Source organism: Microtus ochrogaster, unplaced genomic scaffold (assembly GCF_000317375.1).
Source record: "Microtus ochrogaster isolate Prairie Vole_2 unplaced genomic scaffold, MicOch1.0 UNK11, whole genome shotgun sequence".
Classification (NCBI taxonomy): Eukaryota; Metazoa; Chordata; class Mammalia; order Rodentia; family Cricetidae; genus Microtus; species Microtus ochrogaster.
The window spans coordinates 4,568,444-4,581,107 of NW_004949109.1; the positions used below are offsets into that span (position 1 = coordinate 4,568,444).

The 12,664-nt window shown below is 40.4% G+C and overlaps 1 protein-coding gene across 2 annotated transcripts in view; it reads right to left on the minus strand.

The window, feature by feature from the left end:
- Rgs7bp (regulator of G protein signaling 7 binding protein) overlaps positions 1-12,664 on the minus strand; it is a 98,754-nt gene that overhangs the window by 33,160 nt on the left and 52,930 nt on the right. The window lies entirely within an intron of this gene.

Genomic DNA, 12,664 nt, shown 5'->3' on the forward strand with positions numbered 1-12,664 from the left:
AGGGGAAAAGGCTCAGTAACGATCCCTTAAAGCCTGAAGTCTGAAATACCGGGCTTCCTGCTTTCAAGCTAGTAACCACCCTGATGGCTCTTACATAAGTGTCCTTCTCTGAGTAACTGCTCTCACCCTCCCCGCCTTGGCAGCCGTTTCTGCTGGGAGCTTAGAATCATAAACGCTTGAAGTAATTGAGAATATCAGACATTTTCAATTTAGCCGTAGGAAGAAATTTCCAAAATACACTTAATGTATAATAATCTCCTAGCTACAAAGAGATCGAAAACCCCTGTTTCTAGACCAGACTAACACGGTCTATTCAATTAATGTTTAGGAGACATCTCTAATATCAGGGCCCCAGCTTAATGTGATTAGAAAGCCAATTTTCAAATTATTTTTATCAAAGTTTTTGTCTTAATCTAAGATACAGTCTTTTATTGTTGGTTATGCCTAATTTATGAAAACCCAAATGTTTTTAATGATGAAATAAATATTTTATGATAAAAGAAAAGCGTAATAAAGTTACAATAGCTATGCCGGGCAATCGAAAGCTGTGTGGGTGCTGAATTTATGTCTGAAATTATCACCTAAAGTCCTGGAGGTTTGCTTTTCAGAATTCATATGTAAATATGATAAATCACGGAGTGATCCCTTTGGTCTTCGAAGGAGAGGATTCATTTGTTGACAAGATAATACTACTTTATATGCAACCAGAATCGCATGCATTGAATAATGTAAACTGAAGGAATAAGCTCGCAGCTCTATTCGAGGTTAAAGACAGTCTAAAGGTAAATTCTGTTAAATATCCTAATGAGTTATCTTTATTTCTGCCCTCACACATTGAAAGCGGAATGAAATCTGGTTAAATACTGTGAAACTTAGATTCTGTTTCTTTGTAAAGTGGACTTGTGGCAAATTTCAGGAGGGCATTTAATCAATTTAAAAAAATGTTCACTTTTTTTAAGGCTCTGGAATCATAGTTTAAAAACAAACAGCAATTAAAAAAACCCTACGTGCCAAGAACTTGACAGTGAAAGCTATTTTTCATTTTCAATACTTATTTTGTCACTGAACAAGAGTTTATCTAACCATAGGACTTACTAAGAAAAAAACGCAAAATCCTCAGCCTACATACTGTGATGCCTGCACAGTTATCCTGGCCTTTTGGGGTCAAATAGAACAAAGCACATCCCAGAACTGCTGTGCAATTTGACTTTATCTGGACGTTAAAGCACTACCTTCCCTCCATTTCATTTGCCTCATATTAAGCCAGCCTTAGACCAGTGTCTGAAGCAAGAGAAATCTCCATGCAAACTTCAGCCATCCATTGCCAGGAGTGTCCCCATCCCACATAACTCGACCACATCTAAACACACACACACACACACACACACACACACACACACACACACACACAATTTTATATCACCTTTAGTCCTTAGAAAGTTCTTTGACCGTGTCCTATTTCTTAATGGTGCTGCTAGATTCTGAAGGAGTACTACAATTAACACTTCCCTCAAATTGAAGAAAAGAGTGATCCTGATGAATTATCTGTTAATACTTAGTTTTGCATAGAAAAATCTGAAGGCAGTGTCATATTCCAGATGCAAGACAGAAGGAAAATATGGCAAATGGATCTTTTCCGGGCTTGTTAACTGTCTCGATCACAGCTCGTGTCAATCACAGCTCCCTGTTTTCATCTATTGATGACCCTGGAGCCTCAAATGCAGACTGAAGAAAGTCAGGAAAAAAAACAAACCTTACAGTAAATCTGCCACATGTTCTACACATTCATGATTGAGACAACTGGTCAACCCAGTGTCATTCCAAGCTGTAGGGTCTTCTTACATTTAAAGGAGCAAAATACATGCCTATGGGGCTTAGGGCCCAAAGCACTACTACATTCCATATCTTTTGAACCAGGATATTTTATTGCTTTGCATCTAGGAAGACATTATGTTCTGGAGAAAGGCAAGACAGAGCAGAGACTGGGATATTTGCTTAAAATTGTTTCCAAGGGGTCACCTGTCAGTGTCTCAAATTTCTGAAGGCTTTTTAGGACTTGGCATCAATGTGCCCCTCACAGATATTATAGGAAGGAGATGAGAAAGCCTGGCAGGTTAATCAATACTAAAGCTGTTCTATGAATTTCCTGCTTAAAAAGTATACAAATTCTCACATATTATCCTCTCATAACCACAAACTGCAGCCTAGAGAAAGAAGGGAACGTCCTCAAGAGCAGAGGAAAAGCTAAGTCGTCGCTTGTGTTTGTGTTTTGCAATGCCCAGAGCAGAGTGCATTAGCCTCGGCAATGAGAACCTTATTCTTTCCATTTTAGAGCCCTTAAGCACACTTCTCTTCCTGAAAGCACACAAAAGGACACATTGTCCAGCGGCTAGAATGTGACTAGTCTTACGAACAGTGAGTTAAATACGGCTGCAACAACTAAACAGGGTCTTTCAGAGCCCAGGCTGGCCTCAGACTCTCTGTAGCTACAGTTGACTTTGACAGCTTTGCCCTTCTGCTTCTGCCTCCCTGGTGCAGGGGTGACAGGCATCCATCTCATGAGAAGCATAAAATGTATTTAGGTTATTTTTCATGACAAGTTATGAATTATGCGGAATGGAGGGAAGTCAAAAATATAAATATCCCAAACAAAACAAATAGAAACTCAAACAAAAGCACTCTCACATCCTTGAAAATTTTTAGGATAAATTGCAAGACCCAAGAAAACCCTGACATTAAACTAAAAATGAGACCTGTGACCTCTCCATGAGCTGCAAGCGATTTACCTTGGTGATAACTTTCCAAATATCACTTGTGCTTACTCCAAATGATTCACTTCCTATCAAAGTGTAGGTCAGGAGAGGCACCCTGATGATGCTTGCTTAATCCGTCCAAAGAAACCTTATGAACTAGTGTGTGTGTTGTGATGTTTTTCCTTTACTGTGTTTAAGAACCAAACTGATGATTTTGATGAATCACCTGAAAGCCTCAATGCTGCAGGAAAAAAAAAAGTCACTAAGATTCAGTTCCAACAAAATACCAAGAATTCAACTGTTGGAGCTCAGGTTAAGCCCAGAAGCAGTTAAAATAACACTAAATTATAAACCTGCTTTCATTCTCTCCCAGGTTCATGGAAGAAAGCTTGAGTGTTCCAGTTACAGGAAGACTTAAAAGCAGACACCACTCAAGGCAGCTTTTGAAAATAGAAACTCTCAACCGTTGATGATCCTTGCCTTATAAATAAAAGTGATATGATAAAGGCCGGCTGGAATGACGAAAATAATAAGAATCAAAACCATTCTGATAGCCCCAACGTTGGCGAGCACCAGCGAGGCAGCAGAAACTCTGGTATATTGTCAGTGGGAGTTAAAATGACTCAAGTGCTTTGGAGAAAACTCTCTGGAAATTTCTTATAAAATTAAATATACATTTATCCCCTGACATGGCAATTACATTCTTAAGTATTTGCCTAAGAATGGATGAAAACATTCACAGATAGATCCTTACAAGAGTGCTTGTAGGATTTGTTTGGAAGAACCCAAAACTGGAAACAGTCTAGTTTCCTACCAAGAGGAAATGGTTAAAGAAATCAGTATATTCCTGAAAGATATCATTACACCTGGCAGTTAAAAATAGCTAACTCCTTGTGCTCAAAACAACATGAACGTATCTTAGAAACATTATCTTAACAGAAAATCCTTGCATGAAAAAGCAAAATAAGTCTCCCTTCACTTGAAAGTGTGGCAAATGAAAAATATAAGAAATGGTTAAATATCTTAAAATGGGAGATGATAGTCTAAGAAGGGAGGACAGTCTAAATCAGGCTGAGACTTCACACCACAGTTTGAGTGAAACAATGTCTACATTGGACAAAACCTGATAAATGGCACACTTAATATTTGTGTATTTACTATGTGTACCTTTTAATTTCACATTGAGCTGGGTATCTGAAATGCGTGCCACCTTACTTAGGAGTAAAGTTGACTGATGCCTGCAATTTCAGAAAAGTTGTATGAATTGCTGACTGGGAAGAGGGATGCGCAGGCAGATAGGTGTGCAATAAAGCAAATATATACAAAATAAAAAATATATATAAATAAAATATATACAGTTAATTGTGGGCTTTAGCTGGTGGGTGGGCATTTACTCTGCTGAGGACTTTCCTGTCCACAAATAGTCACATGATATAAATGGAGCCACACAACTGGGAAGCTCCACAGCCGCAAAGGTCAAACTCAGGAGTTACACTGGGCATTTGGGTGAGGATACATCTTGGCCATGAATTGATCTGGCTCTTTTCACTGAAGTTACCAGACATTGGCGGTCTCTGCAATTGTTAACAACTTTTGAAAAACAAAGTGTTTGTGGTTTGGGTGGTGTATGTAATGCCATGATTTGTATGTAGGATTGAAGGCACACAGACAAAGACTGGAGAAAGAGTTTGGAGTCTGAAAGCGCAGATTGACACATACTGTTGCCAGGTAAAACTGTGATCACCCTAAGTTCTTTGAGACTGCTGCCGCCACTGTGAACCGGAGGAACAACCACAGGAAGCCATTCAAGGTCACTGCGAGGACCCAATGAGGCTATGCGTGGGAAAACAAGTGAAGAATGTGAAATGCTGTCAGAAGTTGGCTGCGCTCCATCTTACATCAAGGTTATTCTTGTTTAACTGTATTTCTTAGTCCCTTACATAATAGTCTTTATTTACACGCAGTTGCCATAATGGGCTGTGGGTAAATAAATGCTCCGTTAGACGGAGGAGAGATGACGAGATGGGACGGTAACAACCCAATGACAACTACTCAGCGAGTCACAGATTCTAGCAAGGACAAATAAAGAAACATTTGGGGATGCAGAACTTCCACCGTAGCGAATATATCCAACTCTGTCCTTTGGGAATTGATTCTGGCTTTGAATATTAAGGCAACTAGCAAGGAAAGTCTCAGGAAACTGAGCGAGACAAGAGAAGGGGCTGTGATTCTTGGTTTTATTTTCCAAACAGTGGAAAGGGAATAAATGAGTTAAGTAAGTAGAATGCTCTGCTGAATATCCCCAAGGATCCCTGCTGGTTCATCACAGACAGATTTCTCTTCAAGGATATAGCTTATTTTTATACCAACTCAAACCCAGGTTCCACATAGCTTAGTAAATCTTAGGCGATTTCCTAAGATGCTCCCCTACGTCTCCATTGTGAAAAGGTAGCCAGTTGAATTGTAAGGCGCTAACAGATTTGCATGATCCAGTAATTACTTTAGGTTTCAAGTTCCTGAAGGTAATTACAGAGTCTATCTAAGTTCTCAAACACAGAATAGATGCCAGATACCTACCTATCCAATGACTGAACATTTTATACACAACAGAGGCCTCCACAAAAGAGAGAAACGGGAGACTGACCAGACACAAGAAAAATTTTCCAATGTCAGATCATCTCCCTTTTGCTCACCAGCCTCCTCCTGAGAGTTCTTATGACCGTGTAGGTTAGGAGGAAACCTGTGTTTTCCTCATAGAGTCTTTGCCAGTTTGGTGCCGTCAGGAGCCTTTGGGAAAAGCAATTGTAGCGTTTTCTCTCACCTCACAGCATGTTATTACATGATAACATATGGCCGACTCGGTGACTTCCTCCACTGTGAACAGAACCTGGACCAACCTCTGCCCTGGAGCAGTCCGAGTCAGTCAGAAATGAGACTTGACTTTCAAAGGCAAAAGCGACCTCAATGTGCATTTGAGCTCTTTTGGGAGAAGCTTTGAACTTCTTTTTGTAAAACACTGGGGCTCATAGGGGCAGCACCCTGTGCAGCTTCAGCCCAGGCTCCATCTTCCTGTTGCTTTTGCTCCCTTTTTGCCAGAATCTTAGCCATTTCTTTGTGATGCTTCAGAGAACTCACAAGTAAATAATCAGCAGCATTACCATAGGCTTTATTTTCCTTTTCTCCATTTAAAAAGCGCATTTAAAATAGGTAGCCATAACTTTCCTGACATGACAATGCTTAAGGTGAAATTAAATCGCAATATTGAATTGTGCCCTATCTTTAACTTACCTTCTATGTTACTCTCATGGGAAGAATGGGAGAGTTGGGAATTTATGGTGACCGTAGAGAGTGGTTGCTAATCACTAATGCTGTGACTCTTTTATACAGTTCCTCATGTGCTGGTGACCCCCAACCATCAAATTATGTCGCTGTTACTCTATAACTGTAATTTTGCTACTGTTATGAATTGTGATGTAAATATCTGATATGCGACCCCTGTGTGGGTCATGACCACTGCTGTAGTGATTCTGCTGGGCCTTCTGGGAATTTCTCAAGGGCTGAGAAGTTGCAAGAATTCATGGACGGCAAATCCCAGCTTCTGGTTCTTGTTACAGGAGTGTCTCTCCTGAAGCTCTGGCTTAGTCTAGGACACTCTGATGTTCACAAGATGACATTCTTCAGGGTTCAAAATAAAATGTGTTTCTTATTCTGTGTTGGCCTTTTTCCTTACTGTACACCCTTTTTGGCTTGAGAGTTTCTTGGCCTCTCTATTTTTCCTCTGACTTTCTTAGCATTTTCCCCTTTATGGTCTCTGGCTAAGAATTATATGGAGCCTGAAAATAGCTCTGTAGATCCTGGTCTTACTAGGTCTTGCGATTCTTACAACCATCAGAGGCTTGTGGCTGAGGCTATTTGACTTTGTGTTCCTAAGACCTGCTGGGATGAGCGTAGTACCAAAGATTACATGATGAGGACATGGCACTTTCTCACTGAATATAGCCAGAATTGATTTATTTTTAAACATATATAAACACATATTAAAGATACGTATATAAATGTGTGTATATTAGTATATACAAACTATAAGATATATAATTATATGACTCCATAAATATATGCACACATACATAGATAGGTATATATTGTATATATATTTTAATTTATATATACATATTTGCACAGATGGAAGTATTTTATATTTAGATCATATGATTTCTTACAGTTAGGGTAGTTTTATTTTTAAAGCTATAATAAACTTATGCACTTACATGTTGCTTTAAAAGCTACATTTTTAAGTTAAAGAAGTATTATATATTTCTACATTGTAATACACAAAATATTTTTGGATCTGAAATCAAGTATTTCCAAGTTTGAGGTTCACTGTTCCCTCCTGATTTCTATTGTCTTCAAGCAGACACCCACTATCTTTAAAGGTTGGCCACCATCCTATGTATCGCCCTGGAAAGAATCTCACTTATGAAATGGCAATATATCCTAAGTCTGGGCCAGCCTGTGGAGCATGCAGTTAATTCCTATCTTAATCCATCAGGCTGTCTGGGCTCAGTGTATTAAACTGTTGAGGTTTATCTAAACAGTGTGTAGGCCTCGATTCTTAGCTATGTCATATGTCATTAAGTCAGCCAGTGCTTACTGAAGCTATGGAGCTCATCAATATTGTCCAAAACAATGAACGATTTTCATATGAACTCTGAGAACTGGGCTGTTCAAGCTTGACCTAGTTTGTTGATGCTAAAGAGAACTTTAGATAATAGCACAAAACGGCAATCAACACTTTCGTAACCAATTGCGATCTGTAAGCTACACAGTTATGGAGGAGCTAATAATCAAATCTGTTTCAGTTGCCTGTTCTCGTAGCCTTGTTACTGTGAGAGATTTCACCTAGAGTGCTGGTCTAACAGGGAGCAGAGCAGTAAGGAGCAGTAAGGGTCCCAAACACATATCGCATGCGGACTGAAATAACATGTTCTAGACTCACTAAGGGATTAATCCAGAAAAGCTCATCTGAAAGGGCTTGGGATGAGGGAATGGAATCTGCTCTCCTCATTTAATGACAGCCACAGATATTCATGGCTTGTACTCTGTACTCGGGGTCTAGTTTTAATTTTTGTAAGAAATGCATAGGGGAACAAGTTTTTTTTTGTTGTTTTTTGTTTTTTTTTTTTTAATTTTCAGCTTCCCTTTCCAGCTTCAGACTCTATCTAGCACTAAGAAGCCTTTACTATACTCAGCAGGATTTGGGGGTGATGAGTTAGGGAGATGGCTCAGTGGGTATAGGTGCTCACTGCCAAAGCTGAGAGCCTGGGTTCCATCCCAGTGACCCATGTAGTGGAAGGAGATAATAGACTCCTACAAATTGTTCTCTCATCTCTGTACACACTCCCCTAACCCACTATCACACACACACACACACACACACACACAAACACACATACACACACACACACACAGATGCAATAAAATATTTGTTTTGACCTGCAATTAAAATTTATGCATTTTGCATAACTGTCAAAAGATGACATTTTATGTCAATATGGGCATGTGCATTTCTGAATAGATATGAGGGCTATTTTGTATAACAATGCAAATTCCTTATGCAAATACAAGAGGCTCATATCTGTATACAAGGAAGATTATTCCACTATGAGCTTCTTCACTGGATTATAAAGGTCAGGAAGCTTGCTTTGTGTGTTTATAATCCAGAGCATTACCTAGACTGTTTGCCAAACAACAGATCTCCAAGAAACATTTTGCAGGCAGCTTGCAAAGGTGGTGACTTGGTGCAGTGAGGAGACACATGTCGGGCTCACAGTGCTGGTGATGTCATAGCCAACTCAGTTTCACCACTACAGATTGGTTTATTATTGTGTATCCTTCTTCATCTTCTTAAAAAAGAATTGGAATTTGTATGTAGCTCAGAGGTAAAGAGTTGTTTAGCATTCACAAGGCTCTGGGTTAGATCTGCTGTAACACACACACACACACACACACACACACACATTTCATTTTATAAGAGTATGATGAAGAAAAGCTTACCTTATCTATTACACTGAGGTAACCATGCCTATATGGTAGTGTAGCAAATGGAATTATGCTTAGAAAACTCAGCCCCATAAACTCCCAGTACATTCTCTTGTAAAAATTCCAAGGAGGAGTGGATCTACGTACTTGTCCAAAATTCTAAGGATTCACTGCAGAGACTGTGCTCTCTGGAATGGTCCTGGCTGCCTAGAAACTTGCTTTGCTTGTCCGACCCTGCTCAACCTCCTATTTCTGAATTAAACATTAAACACTAGACTGGTTTTAGACGACCATTAGGTAGGAACCTGATGTTTCATCTTTTTCAGGGCTAACCATGTTAGGTGGCAGCAGAGAGCTGTAGCTACCATCAGCTCCAAGATCCAGAGGGTAGAGAAGAAATACTTTACAGTGTGCTATGTTGCTAAGGCAGCATGTTCAGATGATGTGTGCAGAAAGAATTTGTTCTTTTTAAGTTTTTCAATTAATGATAGATTTATTAAGACTGTAATGGAGACAAGCTCTGCCTACTCCCACCACTGAGGCAGGAAGATCTTCCTTCCTGCCTTCAGCCGGAGCCCCCTTCCTTTCAATCTCTCTCCCAAAGAGGTAGCTGCTATTGTGGATCCTCTCTCTCTCTCTCTCTCTCTCTCTCTCTCTCTCTCTCTCTCTCTCTCTGCTTCTTTCCTCATCCCCCTTCTTCCTCCCTCTCCCCTTTTTTCCATAACCCACTAAATAAATATTCAACCTGACTCTGCATGGCATGCCTATCCATCTCGGTTTCTCACCCACCATGAAGCTCCATGCCTGGGACTCACTGCCCCTCCTGACCCGAGGGACACTTGAGGGGCTTCCTGACTGGGATGGCTGCCTTTGTGGCCTGCCATGGTCTTGGTACCCGCTGCTCATTGCAGCCACTTGGGGGAACAGCAGCGTTTTATTTTTACCATTACAAAGACTATCCCCATTGCAAGTTGAAGGCCATCTGTGAGAAAGACGCTTTCAGAAGAACTCAAAAAATAGTTACGGTAGAGTCAAATTTCCCAGACAAAACTGTTTTCCTTGATATGAAACAAAATCAGAGATCTAGCAATGGTAATTATTTAAGGATGTATAAAAATTTCACAACAATCTGTGCTTTCCTAATAAATTATGAATCATGCTGGAGCAATTATTTAAAATCTTCAAAGGCTCTTGATCTAAATCATGAATCTGAATCATGAAACAAGCCATATAATTGAGAAATAACAAGGTAAAACCTGGGGAAAAAAAAACCCAATATGTAACACTCGACGAAGAAGTACATACTTTAAAGAAAGCAAGAAAAGATCGTTGAAGCTCAATGTCTATCTTTAGCAGCTCTGTGAACAGAGCTAAGGAGATATGTCCATGAGAGGTACCAACCTGATTGTCCCTTTGGGTATATGGAGGAAGAACAGGGCAGCTACAAAATGGTGTGTGGACTTTCCTCAGAGCACTGTGGGGTCGGGGACTGCATTATAGCATGAAGCTATTACTCAGCCTCTCACTTTAAAAGAACCTCTCCACCTTCAGCTATTTTAATTCTCTACTTTAAAGTTGAAAGATGAGGGAATGAACTCCCTTGACTGGTGCTTCACCAAGGCACCAGCGTGGGTGTTCTGATGCCCTGTGGGTGAAGAGCACGGTAGACTGCTCAAACACACAGTCAAGCAAGAAGCGAGCAGTCCGATCTGGACCATAGACACAAGCTTGAGGTCCCGCATCAGAGCAAATATCCCCGTGATAGACACCAAAGAAGCATTTTTTGTCTTCACAGTTCCAAAATTTCTATTTGGTTCCATAGTAAACACATTTGGAAGAAAGAATGTGTCGGCTTGCTAAATGTCCTGGGATAGGGTGCCGGGAAGCTAAGGGAGAAGGAGTAGAGAGAAAGGAGCAATGCAGGGTAAATCAGCAAGCCTGCGTAAGCAATGGGGAGTGGGCAACCTTCAAGCAAGACAAAGGACTCAAAAAAAGCCAAGGAACAACAAAAGGCAAATTCCAAGCTTGAAAATTTTCCATCCCAAGCAGATACCCTTCTGAAAGGGAATGGCAGTCTTAGGACCTTTGTATCCTTAAAGTTACAAGACCGCTGGGAATGATACTGGGCTGGGTAGCCCATAAACTTGAGTCCATGGGGTCCACGCAGTGTCCTCAAAGAGCTCTCGAGGGGTAACTGGCAAAGAAAAGTAGTAGTAACCTGGATGCAGTGAGGAGTTCTGGTCCACTGCAGTCAAGCACTGCTCTTTTGGGGACCAGGTAAGAAGAGAAAAACCTAACACCCAGCCTCCGCATGAAGCCTAAGCGGTATGGGGTACTTCAGATCTCACAGAAGCACAGGCATACATATTTTGAACCACGATTGAAGACTCCCATGGAATGCTGCATGAGGCTTAGGAGATCATAGCAAATCCAAATTAACAAGGGGAAAATTCCTAGCTGGCAGTTTTGCCCATCATCTTAGCCACCCTTAGACTTGGGTTACAGGATTTCTCTTACTTAATCAGGGATGCAAAAAACATTTGGTGGGTTTCTTCTACTCAAAAAAGGGTAAATTTGGAAAAGCATGAAAAAGGGCATTTGTGATTTTTTTTCTGAACTCCTCTTAAGAGTTCATGAAAGTTATCATTACCCCAATGTCTTTTTTTTAATTTAAATATTTTTTTTCATTTATTATACATACTAACCAGTTTCTCCTCTCTTTTCTCCTGCTGGTCCTTCCCCTTTCCCATTGCCCCTCCCCCCTTCCCTTTTCCTCCATCTCCATTCAGAAAGGAGCAGGCCTCCCATAGACTTGCATAAAGCAAGGAACATCAAATTGAGGCAGGACTGAGCTCCTCCCCTTACATCGAAGCGGGGCCACTCCAAGGTCTTTTTATTTGATGATGGAATGTTACACAATCTCCTCTAAGATAAAGTGATTTCTTTTGAGCACTTATAGAAAGGTTGAAGTCTTTTCTTCCCTCCTTGACATCATTTTACTGCCAGCAAATTTCCAGCTAAATAGCTCCAGCATAAGTGTGACGTATGATTTTCCCTTTTTTCCTATTGATAAAGCACAATGCGCCATTAGGCACCTCTGCCAATGGTTATCTCAAGAACAGAAATAGTTCTTCATGAAGACAGATATAGGGGCATGAGGAGGGAGATACTAGCAAATGTTTATTTAGGTCAGTCTCTCCAGTGGGGGGCATTGCTTTTGATGTTCAAAGCAGTATGCATTATGCAAACTCCTGAGCCCTCAGCCTGGAAAACAAAACAAAAATAATCAAGTTGGTGAGTTTCCCTGATGGTAGTGACATATCATAGTGGATAGGATACTATTTGGGAATCTTCAGCATTAGCAAAAGACAAAGTAATGTTTGTTGGGAATTTACTACAGTCCAGACATTGTCCTAAGCTTGTATGTCCTTTTGGCTTCCATAGTGAGTCTGTGAAGTGGAAGCTATCATTATCTCCATGAACAGTGAGGCCTATGGGAAGATAGGGGGGACTTGGTGAGGGTCACACCAGAAGTAAAAGCAGAGATAAGACTGAAGCCTATGTTTGTGCTTTTAGCTTCTCCACAATATTACTGAGCTAGGTACACAGGAAGGCACTGCCCTTATATGCTTGCTGGTTTTAGTCTTACCCTGGGTAAGATTAACAGCATGCTTTAGGCAAAATATTGAACAAGGACGAAAATAATTATTTATTGTTATTTTTTCCTTACTAGATCCCTAAATAGTTAAACTCAAAAGTCAGCTTTACTCCCACTTTACCACTTATAATAAGTGTAAAATATTGTCCACTTATGTCTGTCTTTTGTTTGACATAAGAGACCCACCAGGCTAATGCAAGCTGGTGTCTGTGGG